The sequence below is a fragment of the Anastrepha ludens genome, chromosome 3 (genome assembly GCF_028408465.1).
Source record: "Anastrepha ludens isolate Willacy chromosome 3, idAnaLude1.1, whole genome shotgun sequence".
Classification (NCBI taxonomy): Eukaryota; Metazoa; Arthropoda; class Insecta; order Diptera; family Tephritidae; genus Anastrepha; species Anastrepha ludens.
Window position 1 is genome coordinate 2,115,142 of NC_071499.1, and position 13,420 is coordinate 2,128,561.

Genomic DNA, 13,420 nt, shown 5'->3' on the forward strand with positions numbered 1-13,420 from the left:
CGTTGTCATGGTGAAAGAAAACTTTGCGTCTATTCACTAAAGACGGTAGATTTTTTTAAGTGCCTCATTCAGGTTTGATAGCTGATGGGAATAATAATCAGCAGATATCGTCTGGTTTGGTTCCAGAAGTTCATAATAAACAATACCGGCCATATCCCACCAAATAGATAGGAGAATCTTCTTGGGGTGAAGGCCATCTCTAGGGGTCGGTTCTGGTGTTTCATCTTTATCTAACTATTGGCATTTGCGAACAGGATTATTGTAAAGGACCCATTCTTCATCACCAGTAATGATACGGTTCAAAAAACTTTAATTTTCAAGCCTTTGCAGCAGCTGAGAACACACATTCACTCTCTGTTGAAGGTTGGCGACGGAAAGTCTATGCGGAACCTATTTCCACAGCTTTGAAACCTTTCCCAACTGAACCAGGTGCCTGTGAACTGTTCTATGCGATGAATTTAACCTCTTAGCTTTTATATCGACTGTCAAATTTGGCTCAGCTTCCACGAGTTCGAGCAAGGTGTCGGAGTCAAAGACTTCAGGACGACCAGCGGTCGGGGCATCCTTCACGTCGCAGTTACCACTTAGGAATTTTGAAAACCACTTTTACGCAGTCCTCACACTCACGGTATCCTCTCAGTGAACAGTGTTTATTTGTGCAGCAGCAGTTGTTGCATTTTTACCCCTTCTATAAAAAAATACAAAATATGCCTCTTATACGCGTTCGAAGATTCCATTTTATTTTTTAACAACACGTGCTTCTATCCGCGATTAAAATCACTTTTTGAATGCAGAATATATCCAAGAAAATCTAAATAGTTCCGTTGTGTTTCGCGAATAATTTTTTGTATGCAAAAATCGTACAAAAGTGAAATTATGGGTAAAATACGCACGAACTTATGGACTAACCTGATAAAGTTGGATCTTGCAAACATCGATTAAATAGTCATTAATATTGAGAGAAAAGGCGGAAATAATAAACACGTAACACATGGACTGAAAAGTCCCGGGCCTAACACATAGATGGCACTAGTTTTATTGCATTCACTTCTTTTTCCGTTAGTACTAACCTTAAACTGTTAACTGTAGCAGTTAAAATTTCATGATATTCCATTCTCATGAACTTATCGTGGTAAGAGCGACGCTACTTTTGTTTTCCATGTTTTAAATTTACACTACTTCTTGATGGAAAAAAATTTCGTTCAAGCGAAGCAATGGCTTGAAAAGTGTTATGGGGACTCCGCTCTATCAGAAAGAAAAATAAAACGATGGTTCGTTGGCTTCAAATGTGGCCGTAGAGGCGCTGATGATGCACAACTCAGTGGACGTCTAAATGAGGCAGTAACACCAGAAAACATCATCAAAATCCACAGAATCGTTTTGAATGATCGAAAAGTGAAGTTGAGTGCGTTAGCTGACATCGTAAAGTTATCAAAAGAACGTGTTTGTTTTTTATATTGCATGAGAATTTCATTATGAGAAAGGTCTGCTCAAAGTGGGTGCGTTTGCTCACTGTTGACTAAAAACAAGTTGATGATTCTGACCAAAGGCAAAACTACATTAATAGAACTTCGAATTTCTCTCACATCCACCGTATTCTGCCTGTTCGTAGACCTTAAAAAATGCTCGCCGGTAAGAAATTTCGCTCGATCGAGGCAAAGGATAAACCTTTCTACAAAAGTGGTATTGAAATGTTAGAGCAGCGCTATTTGTTATTTATCCCGTACCCAAATTTGCAGGGCAGAGAAACGGTTAGGCAGAGAAACGGTGAAAGACCAAGTTATCATCAGGGTGGATTGTCCACAGAGAACAGCGGAATGGTGGGTAATTTTATTGAAAATAGTAAGACATCGTTTTTGAAAATAATTAATTTTGATTCTGCTTTCGTAAGACCAATTCATGATTTGTGGCACATAAGATGTCAGAGGACCAACAAATCGATAATATCTCGTTACATCGGCCAAGAGTTGCGAATTTCTGACAAAAGCGAAAATTATTCCTTATTATTTCTCACTGTAATTACCTGATTTGGCACCTGCGGTCTACTTATTAGCTAATCCGCACACTTTATTTGATTATGAAAATAAAGCGTATCAAATCGATTGAAGCCATTTGGCAGCTGTGACCACCATCCTAAATCACGTTTCTAAGAAGGACGTAGATAACTCATTTGGAAAACGGGAAAAAGTGTGTTTCAAAGATGAAGACGAGTGTATTGATTAGTGAAAAATATTTGCCGTAAAATCTACTTGTACTTACAAAAGTACCCTTTTTTTTAACCGGTGTATGCCCTTTGTTATATTTACTGCTGAATAATGTTTTGAATGTTGTACACACAAGGGCGATCGAAGTGCTTGCATCCACCCCACTCATAAAATTCATTAAAATGCTCCCAGTTACTACTTCAAAATTGTTGGAATTGTATTACATTTGCGTTGAATTTGTTCCGGCCTGGACTTTCTACAATTCCATTGGGAAGAACCAATTGACGCATGATCTTCGGAATTTGACCATTAGAACGTAGCTTTAATGAAATATTGCAATAGTGTCACTTAACTGGAGCGCTTTTCCATCCCCTTTCGTTTGCGCTTGGGCGAGGTGTAGCAAATACATTTCCGTGACACAAGTGAGTGTCCTTCTAGTTTGGCTTGTCCATCGTCCAGCTGTCAACGCGTTACCACATTCAACTTAATCAATTTCAAATTTTTTCGTACACATTTTCGCATTTTGCGTGTCAAATTCAAATTGTCTTTTTGTTAATTATTCTCAGTTCGCCGCAGTCTCTCCTTCTGTACAAGTATCCTAGTTGTTGTTCGGGCTTCCAAAACCGCAAATGGCTACAAACAAATATATGGACATACACATACATATATACCAGATGTGTAATACGGGGTACAGCAGCAGCTGATGCCCAGTTACACTTTCACACGTTGCACGAACGCTTACAACATTTGCCTGCGTAATGAGTGGGTCATCAAGCAGCACATTAATCTCGTCGGCCTTGATGGCAACAAAGTCCTGCCCACACCGACTTGTTATCCATTTACTCTTTTCTAGGGTTTACGAGTATAAATTGCAAAATTTTGCCTTAAATAGCAGACGTAAGCCTGTATATATGTAGATATATAAGTATGTATGTGAGTGCTATTCCCTAGACAATTCCAGAAAATCGATAATTCGGGATATGCACACTCCTCCAGCCTGATGAACCTTGTAGAAGGACATTGCAGTGCATTCATTATTGCACGCACAACGATATTACCATCCAGTACGCTCAGTTGCAGCCATTTCGCTTATCTACTAAAATTCCTTCACTCTACTTTTATATATAAATATTATGTACATATGTATGTATGTATTAGTCCACGTTCTTTTATATATTGCACAAGAACATACATACACATTCATACGTATGCATCTCACATCCCAACTGTGGCGAGTACCATTCCAACAAACCGCTGTAAGCCATTTCCAAATTCAGTTTGAACAAAGAAAAGTAAATGTATGCTGGAATATCATTTTTATTTATATTTACTAAATAAAAGGACACTGCATTTACATTGCACTCGCACTCACCATTGGGGTAACCTATTCACTCACATACAAATACATGTGCACATTTTATATACCTATGACTAGCCGAACATCCAACGAAGAGTATAAAAAGCAGGATGTAAAAATGCTCCCTACGTCCGAAGCACATAAAGACGGTTAACAAACCCTCCGTGAAAATTCCTACAACTCCTTGTAAATGTTGGAGGTGGTGGGGAGTGCTCATGCGGGCAGCATCAACTGACATGGTGTGAGGGGCAGGCGTAATTCGAGAGTAGAGCAGCAGAGAAATTGTCTTCGATTTTATTGGTTGGAATTTATTTGGAGCGACAATGACCCAAGTTGGCTGCTCGCAAAGGACACAATTGGTTTGTCACAGAAACTGCGGCGGTGGCAGCGGCAGCGGCAGCAACTTATGCAGCGATAACGACGATTGTTATTGTTGTTATTGCTTGCAAGTAGGAGTGTCACCAGAGTTCGCAATGCTATTTGCGCTGAGAGCAACTTGTCCTCCACTTTGGGGTTGAAATATTGTTTGGAGTAAAAAGAAATATGTACATATTGGCATATGTAGTTGACAAAGGCGACATGTATGTACATACATATGAACTTATATAAAAGTCCATGTAAAAAACGAAGGTTTGCTGTTGCTGTTTATTTTTTACAACGAAAAAAAAAACTTAGCATTCCTGAGAAGTCGGTTTGCTTTCAAACGAGAGCGAAATTGCCTTTATTGAACCTGAGTTTTATTCTCTTCTTCAAATTACTTTACTCTTTATTTTCTTGTGAATTTCCCGAGCATGTGCACTGGAATATTTTCTTAAGAGCGAAGCGAGATTACTTGAGTGTGAAATGAGTGTGGTGCTTTGCATTTATAATTTTTTGGATTTTCATTTAAAACGCAAACTAGTAAAAAATACCGTTTAGGAGAGAAAATTTACGTTAGTATGCATCTTAACAAATTGAAAATGATACGAAAAAAGCTTAAAATGGTTAGTGGGTTGGCTGGACTAATATTTAAAATGTAGTTCTAGACAAATGTGGTGCGATAACGGACATTTTTATGTGCATGGATAAATACATATATGCATGTATTATCTGATTTGATTTCCTTAGATCCGTAGACGCAACGCCTTTCTTGTTGACATAAACACGAAATATGAATGTGCAGGCGTTTATATTATATGTACCCAAGTATAAATAGCGTCATATAGTATCTCGTAAGACTACATATAGCACGTCCAAAAAACGATCTTCTGTAGAATTAAACAAAAGTTATTTGCATTTGAACAGGTGTGAAAATTAAAACAAATCAATCGTATTTCCATTCGCGAAACTCTGCTGATTTGGCATTAAGCCAAAGAAAATGCTTCGGTCTGTTTGGTGGGATTTGAAAGGAACAGTAAATTATAAGGTTCTACTTACCTTTCTAAAGTCGGCAAATAGTGAGATTGAGTAAATTCAATTGAAACACTCAGAATTGATCAACATAAAAGACGTGGTGTTCCACTCATTTGTGAAATATTGTCATAGTACATATACAGGGGCGTAGTCAAGTAGGAGAGGTGGTCATTGACGGTGAGCATAAAGGATTAAACAACTTTATTGAAATATTTCTGGCAATAAAAAACCAAGTGTAAGAGGAAATGCTTTGAATCCTTTGAAGAGAATGTCAAGTACCTAGGACTCATATTAGACAGGAAACTCAAGTGGAAATCTAATATTGAGGAAAGAGTAAAGAAGGCCAACGTTGCATTATATACTTGCAAAAAAGCGGTCGGTATCAAATCACCTCGTGTTACGCACTGGCTCTATACTTTTGTAGTTAGGCCAATCTTAATGTATGGAATACTTGTATGGTGGCCATCTGCTCAAAAGGCGACTTACGCTAAAATCATGAGTAAGGTTCAAAGAACAGCTTTTTTATGAGTCTCTGGCGTTTTAAGGACTACCCCAAATAAATCGCTGGAAGTGCTAATCAATTTACCTGCCCTGAATCTGGTAGGGAATCACGTGGCCGCCGCCTCGGCGCTCAGACTCAAAAGTATTGCGCTATGGAAAGACCGGCGGCTTGGCCACGCTTCTATTTTGCACTCTCTGAATAGCCATAAACCAAGGCCATGGAGAAGGGAGAAATTAAATTTTTATACAGATGTTTTGAAGCTAGATGATAAGGTTGGCTATGGAGATTTCTCGAAGGAATTAGGACTGGAACTATCCGTTCGAGCTATAAAAGAAGTAGCTACATATCTAAATACGTACGCCGTAACAAAAACTACTATAAATACAATATATAGAAAATACAATATACAAAATATAGCCAGGCGGCCATCAAATCAATGAATGCGGCTTTACTAAGATCGAAGGTTGCACAGGAATGCTGGGCGGCCCTAAATGATATTAGTGACGTATTCAAGGTCAGCTTTATTTGGGTTCCGGAGCATAGAGATATTGAGAGAAACTGTAAAGCTGATGAGCTAGCCAGAAAAGGTACTGCTCTTCAACTGTTCAGTGATAAAAGTACCATTGGAATACTCATGGCCACGAGTAAATTAATAATTACACATTATCCAAGAGGCCAATAGGTCATGGAGAAATGAAGATACGCGTGTAACAGCTAGGCTACTATGGCCGCAAATAAACAAGAAAAGAACAAAGGAATTGCTTAGTCTCTCAAGAGACAATATCTCGAAGGTCGTGGCTTTTTGACCTGTCACTGGCTATTTGGCAGGCATTCCTCGAGACTAGGAGTTTTTTCCCGTGAATATTGCAGAATCTGCAGAGATGAGGAGGAGGAAGAAACAGTCGAGTACTTCCTTTGCAATTGTCCAGCCCTAGATAAAATCAGAGCAGGTTTTCTAGGTAAACACTTTTTTAATTCTCTTACAGAGTTATCTGGCGTGGGATTGGGATCAATATTACGTTTCATAAGAGCCAGAAAATGGTTCCACGAACTAAGATAAAAGAGGTTCCCGGGTAGCACAGTGGTATGACAACGGACCTGTAAGGTCTAAGTGAGTTGGTCGTGCAGACCGACTACCACCATAAAATCGACTTTTTTTTTTTTGCATGTTATTGTAGTAAAACATTTCAAAAATACCGTGTTAAAATTTTAAGTCAATCCGAGCAAAACTTTTTAAGTTATAGAGCATAAAGCCTAGCCGCCTCAAACATCTGCCGAGACGCAGCAGTTGCGCGCGTAGTCCGTTACAAACTTTAAACGCGGTTTTCTCGAACCTTTTTTTTTAAAGTGCGTAGTCATTGGCATTTGAAAACTACTCAACCGATCCTTTTGAAATTTTGCACACATATTTTACATATAAAAAACCTCCCCCCAACGTTTTTTTTCGCCATTTTTTTTTTATATTAAGGTGGTTTTACACCTACAAAATGACGGCATTTTTTCGTCAAAAATCACTTTTTACTTCAAACGACTACCAAATGGCTGAAAATGAAAATAAATCGTCAAAATAAACGTTGGGGGGAAGTTTAACTCATACCTTAACTAAATTATTCGATTTTTTTGGTTTCAGATGATTCTACGCTGAGATATGCTGACTACTGCAAAATGTATTTTTGAAAAGACGTCTACGTAAATGTGCTCATTTTGCAATATTTTTCCATGAAAATTTGATCAAATATTCTTGAAATGTTACTTTATAATATGCAACAACTTTTAATAAACTGACTTGAACCGTTTCGCTACAATAAATTCATGAAAAAAGTGTTTTTTTTTAGCGTTTATCCCTTACCCCCCCCCCTTAACAACACAGCAAATAAACGAAACTGAAAACACTGTTCTCTTCTCTTTTCTAAAGATTGTAGATTAATTAGCTGTAATCGAGAATTATAGGATGGAACAGAGGCCTTAACTCGTTGGGAACGTAATGCCTGCTTAAGAAATATTTTTTGAACGCCCACTGTTCTATTTATCGAAATTGGTCGTAAGGTCTCCAAATGATAACAGATACTCTACGTGAGAACGAACAAGATCCGTAACAGCAGGTATACGGATCAGAAAATTCAGATGAATGGCGATGCTAGAACTGAGTACTATTTTGAAAGAATAAAATTAAAATGAACACTGAAGGAGAATTTTTTATCGAATAAAACTCCAACTCCAAGATCCTTAAACTCTGTTACACTTTGTGGTACATTATTAGAAATGGTGTAGGATATGTTGAAAATGTACTGACACCTGGAAAATGTTAAATGAAAACATATTTTAATATTCAAGGACAGACCCGAGAGTAAGGACACCTATCTGTTCAATCTGTCATCACTGCGCAAATATTTAGCCCCGTGTGAAAGTTTGAGGTATGGACACTACCTTCAGATTGATCTTGATGACAGTACAGATTCATTAACTGCATTTGCAGTCTGCGTTCCAGCTGTTGCCGCCTTTTCCTTCCACGTATGAAAAGGAAACGCGGAGGTTGTTGTAGCAATGGATTAAAGCTGCTCCTTTTAGAAGCTTCCATACAAGAAAACGGATTGTCCACATTCCCGAGCAAACGTCGATCCACAGTTTGAGTGCTCACCAGTCCACGCAATAAATCATTAGCCAAATACTTAACAACCTTTTGATAATGTAATTTCACCGTTTTAATTAAAACCACTAATTCTTATTTTCTTATTCGAGTTAACCGCACCAAAATTGTTGTCATCTAAATTGCAATAATCGGCTTCCTAACCGAGACAGCTGATATTGACCTACCAATTTTTGCTATACAACGGGTTACCGTATAGCAAAATCGTTAAAATTGTGGTTAAGGAAAGATAACCATGCGAATATCGTTAAAATTCGTTAGTTAATTCCATTATAGGACCAGAGGATTCCGTATGAACTTAAAAGTTGATCGGTTAAAAATTTTTCGAGTAATATAATTGATTTTCAATTCTCACTTAAAAACTTTTCTTTCTTATTAAAGTAATTCTAAGCTGTTAGATTTTGTAAATCATCCCCTGGAAAGGCTTGTAAAAATCAGCGTACCTAAAGAAAAAACAAAGAATCAGTTCAATTACGTGCATTCTTAAAAAGTAAAGGGAGAGTGAGAGTTTTGCTTCAATTCGCTTCTCGTATTTTAAAGCCGACCACTCTAAGGCATTTAGCTACCGCAGTTTTACTATTAAGACCCCAAGCCTCGGTCAATTACACCTACAGTTATAATTTTTGTTTCTTCCAAACTTATTAAAAGTAATTACGACACTTTATCTTTCTTTATTCTTGTAAACATCGAAATAGCAGAAAAAAAAATTCCAAGGAGGTGATTAGTGAACTCACAACCAACTGGCGGCCTCCGAATTGGACAACAATACGACGCAAAGAAGCATTTAATCCGTGGTGTCCGTTTAATGGACGGCAGCACTCTGGGCAGACTGCCACCCTTCTCTCGCCGTACACCGTCGTGTGCCGCCTCCAGCGACAGCCATTAATCATCCGCCAAGTGCAGTGCGCGCATCTTGGAGCAGATTTCAATTACTAATTACGGTTGACATGTGGTGCCAAAGCCACAAATTTGCGTTTAAATTCTGCGCCGTGAAGAGAAAACAAACAGCCAACGAAAATACTGGAATAAAAAAAAATTGCTCGAGCTTATTTTGGGGTGTTTTGATGCGGAAAAAGTGAAATACTGAATGCTTGAAAGTTCCACCGCAGCGTCAGAAAATTTTGGATGGGGGTTGTGGTGGGGGTGGTGGCTAATCGGTTGGTCGACGCGGTGTGAAATTCGTGAAACATGACACCGCACTTAATTTACAATTCATTTGGTGCTGTGGCTGTTATTGCCGTTATTATTATTGTTGTTCTTGTAACAGGTTTTTTAATATACAGGATATGCAACACGCCATAATAGTCGGCTTAATTGCATGATGAGTTCCCGTTTTCTTAGCTGCTTCTGGATTTTTTCTTCCTCATCTTTTTTTAGTTGTTTGTTTATGTTCGTTTTTAAGCGATTTTGAGGTATATTAGAGGCCATTATAACGGTACTTAGCGTCAAAGTATCGCAATAACAATTTGACATTTTCGGTTAGCGCAAGGGGCTTAACGGTTATACATCGTCGTTATTTGTTTCATGTGACAGCTTAGTGACATTTGGCCACCGCGAGGTGTTCGCTGTCCGCTGCCTGACCATGCCATTTGAGGGTGGTTCAACTGTGGCGGATAAAAAATATACTATTCCTATATCAATTTTTGTATATTCATAATCATTGATACAACTGAATTTTGGAGCAGATCAAGATTAAGTGCCAAGACACATTGTAATTTTTCTTATTCACTCCTTGCATTTAGTGTCGGGGCACGGTATTTTAGTTTGCTAGCGTGTTCAAAACCTCCAGCTGCCCACCCGCCTCGCCTTGTTTGCTCTGCTGCTATTTATTCACTTGTAGATTGACCAAAACATTGCAAAATATCCTTAAGCCATTCTGTTCGCCTAATGAGCTGCTATGCATATTACATGCCATCCATTGTAGCGCATTAATTTCCTCCCCCTCAAATCCGATCCAATAAGCTTCGTATGTACTTATAGAAGATGCAAAGTGTGAGTGAATTGTTGTGCACTATTAAGCGACGGAAAACTCTAAAGAACTTTGCTTGTAGTTTCGTCAATGCTGCTATGGCTTACAATGGACAAAGAATGCACACCGGACACAACAACGGTTGGTTTGTCTTTCTTTGGCTTATAACCGCACTACAACTATGTACATACATACACTCATACATACAAAAACTGATTGTAAATACATCCAAGCATAGAAGCACAAACTGGGATAAGGACTTCATGAAGTTAGGTCCATGATAAATATATCTCCATCAGCAATTATGTATGCATGTATGTTTGTACGTTCTGTGGCCTAATTGCTGTTTAAATTACACTAAATAGTTGTTATGTGGCTTCATTAAATGAATATATTGAAAACATTTCCCTTTGTACATCAGACATTAAAAAACAGATACGCACGAAGCTCAGACGTTGTAAGTAAAGTGTTTTCAACAATTCTGTTAAAATGAAGAAAGTTATTGCATAAGCAACCACCCAAATTCTTGCTTACTTAAAGTGGGAATTTTTTACGCAATATTTTGCGAATTCAATGTGGGAGTTTTTTTAATTCGCATCTCGCATCCGAATTACAGTCTGTCTAATAGAAGCTGAGCCCAATGCTGACTTAACAAGGATCACCATTGACTGAAACGCCCAAGGAAAACGCAGACATGGAAGACCAGCGAATACCCGGATACGACTGCTGGGGTCAGAAACCTGCGCTATGCAGTTTGAAGTCTGGAATGAAGTGAAGAGATTGGCGCAAAACAGACCCGAATGGAAGAAATTCGTTGTGGCCCCACGTTCCACACTGGAACTCTATGTAGGAATTTATGATGATGATAATAGATGCATGACTGTCATAAATTAGAAACTGTTTGACCAATTCGATTCCCACAAACTGTATTGTATAGGCTTTTATTATTTATTATACGCAATATTCTCAATGAATACATAGTTAGCACAAGTGGCCTTAATGGCTCCCATATCTTCGATTCATAGCTTGTGCTAGTTTATAGGCAAGTTGTAAAGGAAATCTCCTCCACCAAATCAGCCGCATTCGTCTTGATAACTGTTTGAGCGTCCGTAATTGTTTCTCTTTGAGTTTTTGCTTAACTATTTCCCGAACATTTTCAATAGAGTTGGCGTCGGGCGACTGTGAAGGCCAATATAACATTTCATTCCCATTTCGCTGTTTCCACTTCTTTCCACTTTCCACACCTTCGGACTCGATGCTTGGGATCGTTGCCTTTTTGTAAAATGCAAGCTTGGCTTTTTGATAAATTTTATTCAACAAAACTACATTGAAATTGGCGGTAAATACAAATAAACGGCCAAATCATTTTTCGGAAAAGCAGCCCCAAATATGAACCTTAAGCTGGATGCTCAACGAACTGTTGAAGTTGTCGAATATCAGCAGTACAAAAGGATCAGTAAGCAACTAACAAAAGATTCATCCATTAATATTACATTTGGCCAATTCCCTTCTGTCTTCATTCAAACCTTTTTTCAATGTGTGATAATGAGCGTAGCAGTTTTTTCAATGTCCTCTGGAATTTGAGGCCTTCTGCACGTAAACATTCTCGAATCGTGTCTTTGGATACATTAATACCCTTTTTCCATAAAACATGAATGTAATGTTAATGCTTTTAACTTCAGTATACCACTGCACCCATTTATTTATGTACGTCGTAGACTTCTCCAAACATTTTCCTGCAGATGAGCATGAGATTTTTCGACCTTCTCGAAAGCTAAATGGTATTTATGCCGACCTTCTTCATTATAACTATTCAAAGCTTAAAGAGAAAATAAATACTTTTTCTAATTGCGGTCGCCTCGCGGGCGGTAATAGATTGCCTTTGTTGGTATTTCTGCTATGGAAAAATTCTCGTGAAGAACTGTCTGCCTTTGGAGACAACTTTAAACTGGGGTCACTTCATATGTAGGGCAACATCAAAAAGGAGCTAGGAGAAACATCTAAAAAAGGATGAACTAAAGCTAAAAAAGTTAATCTTTCTACCTTCAAACACCCTAAACTATATGCTTCACCTAGAATCAGGATTGTTACCGCAATATTTCGATACTCTCTATAGTATCCCATACAATTTATTGTACGTGGCCTTAATCGGGCAAACAGAGCCCCTCGCATCTTGGCTGACGAGGCAATAACGCAGGGATCGCATTGGTTTAAAGAGTGGACTAAAATATACTTCTTATATAGTGTAGATATGGGTACCCCCATTGCCTCCCGCTTATTAGGGTTAGCTTGTCCTTATTAATATATAAATTGACTCAGAAGAAGCTGCTAGCTTTTGCTGAATGTGGCCGAAGGACATTAACACTTCATCTTTTTCCACATTTGGCGTCGTTAGAATCAATTTATTTTAATGATGAGCTCCCTTCGTATGCTATAAGCTCGATTTTTGAGCTAGAGGCGGCTTACCAAAGCTTAATGAGAGAGGCTTTACCTTGCACCTTAGCGACGGCGAGTATCACAGGCCATGGAACAATGAGGCCATGTATGAGCTTTACGACGACATAGACATAGCGCAGCGAATAAAGATTCAGCGGCTCCGTTAGCTGGGACATATCGTCCGAATGGATACAAACGCTCCGGCTCTGAAAGTATTCGATGCGGTACCAGCTGGTGGTAGCAGAGGAACAGGAAAATATTATTTCGTTCTTTATAAATTCATGAGTATTGTTTTAAGTATAGAGATATAATTCTGAATGAATTTACTTAGTTCCAAATTGAAGTGCTGTGCAGACCTACCGCATCAAATGCTAAATGTGTATGAATTCATTAAATAAATAAAAATATAATAGATATAAATTTTAGTTTGTGTATTTTCTAAGAAAATTGTGTGACATTTCTAAAAATTAGTACGTCGGTCCGCTTTGCTGCGCTGCCACAACAGTATTTTACTATCCTGTGTAAAAATAATTCATTGTTTGTGTCTTTGCCCCTCTCGAGAGCAAGCAACATAACTGACCATGCAAAAAATACGGTTACCCAGATTTAATAATTTATACAGAGTTGTCGGCCTGATTGGTCTTCGGAATCAAAATATTTTATACTTTCTGTTTACCATTAAGAATGTTCGCTTCTACATATCCTGTTGGTCATCGGTTTTTTTTTATATTTTTCATCTGGAAAGTCATTGTGCTCCTGCCTAAGACCCTGAACAGATTGTTCAGTAGAATATTTTTTCTTGTCTGAGTACGAGTCTTTTTCATAAGTACCTTGGCACCTAGAGTACCATTTTTTTATTTATGACTCATACGTAAGTACATTATGCACATATAAGTTTAGGTTTCAGTCAAAT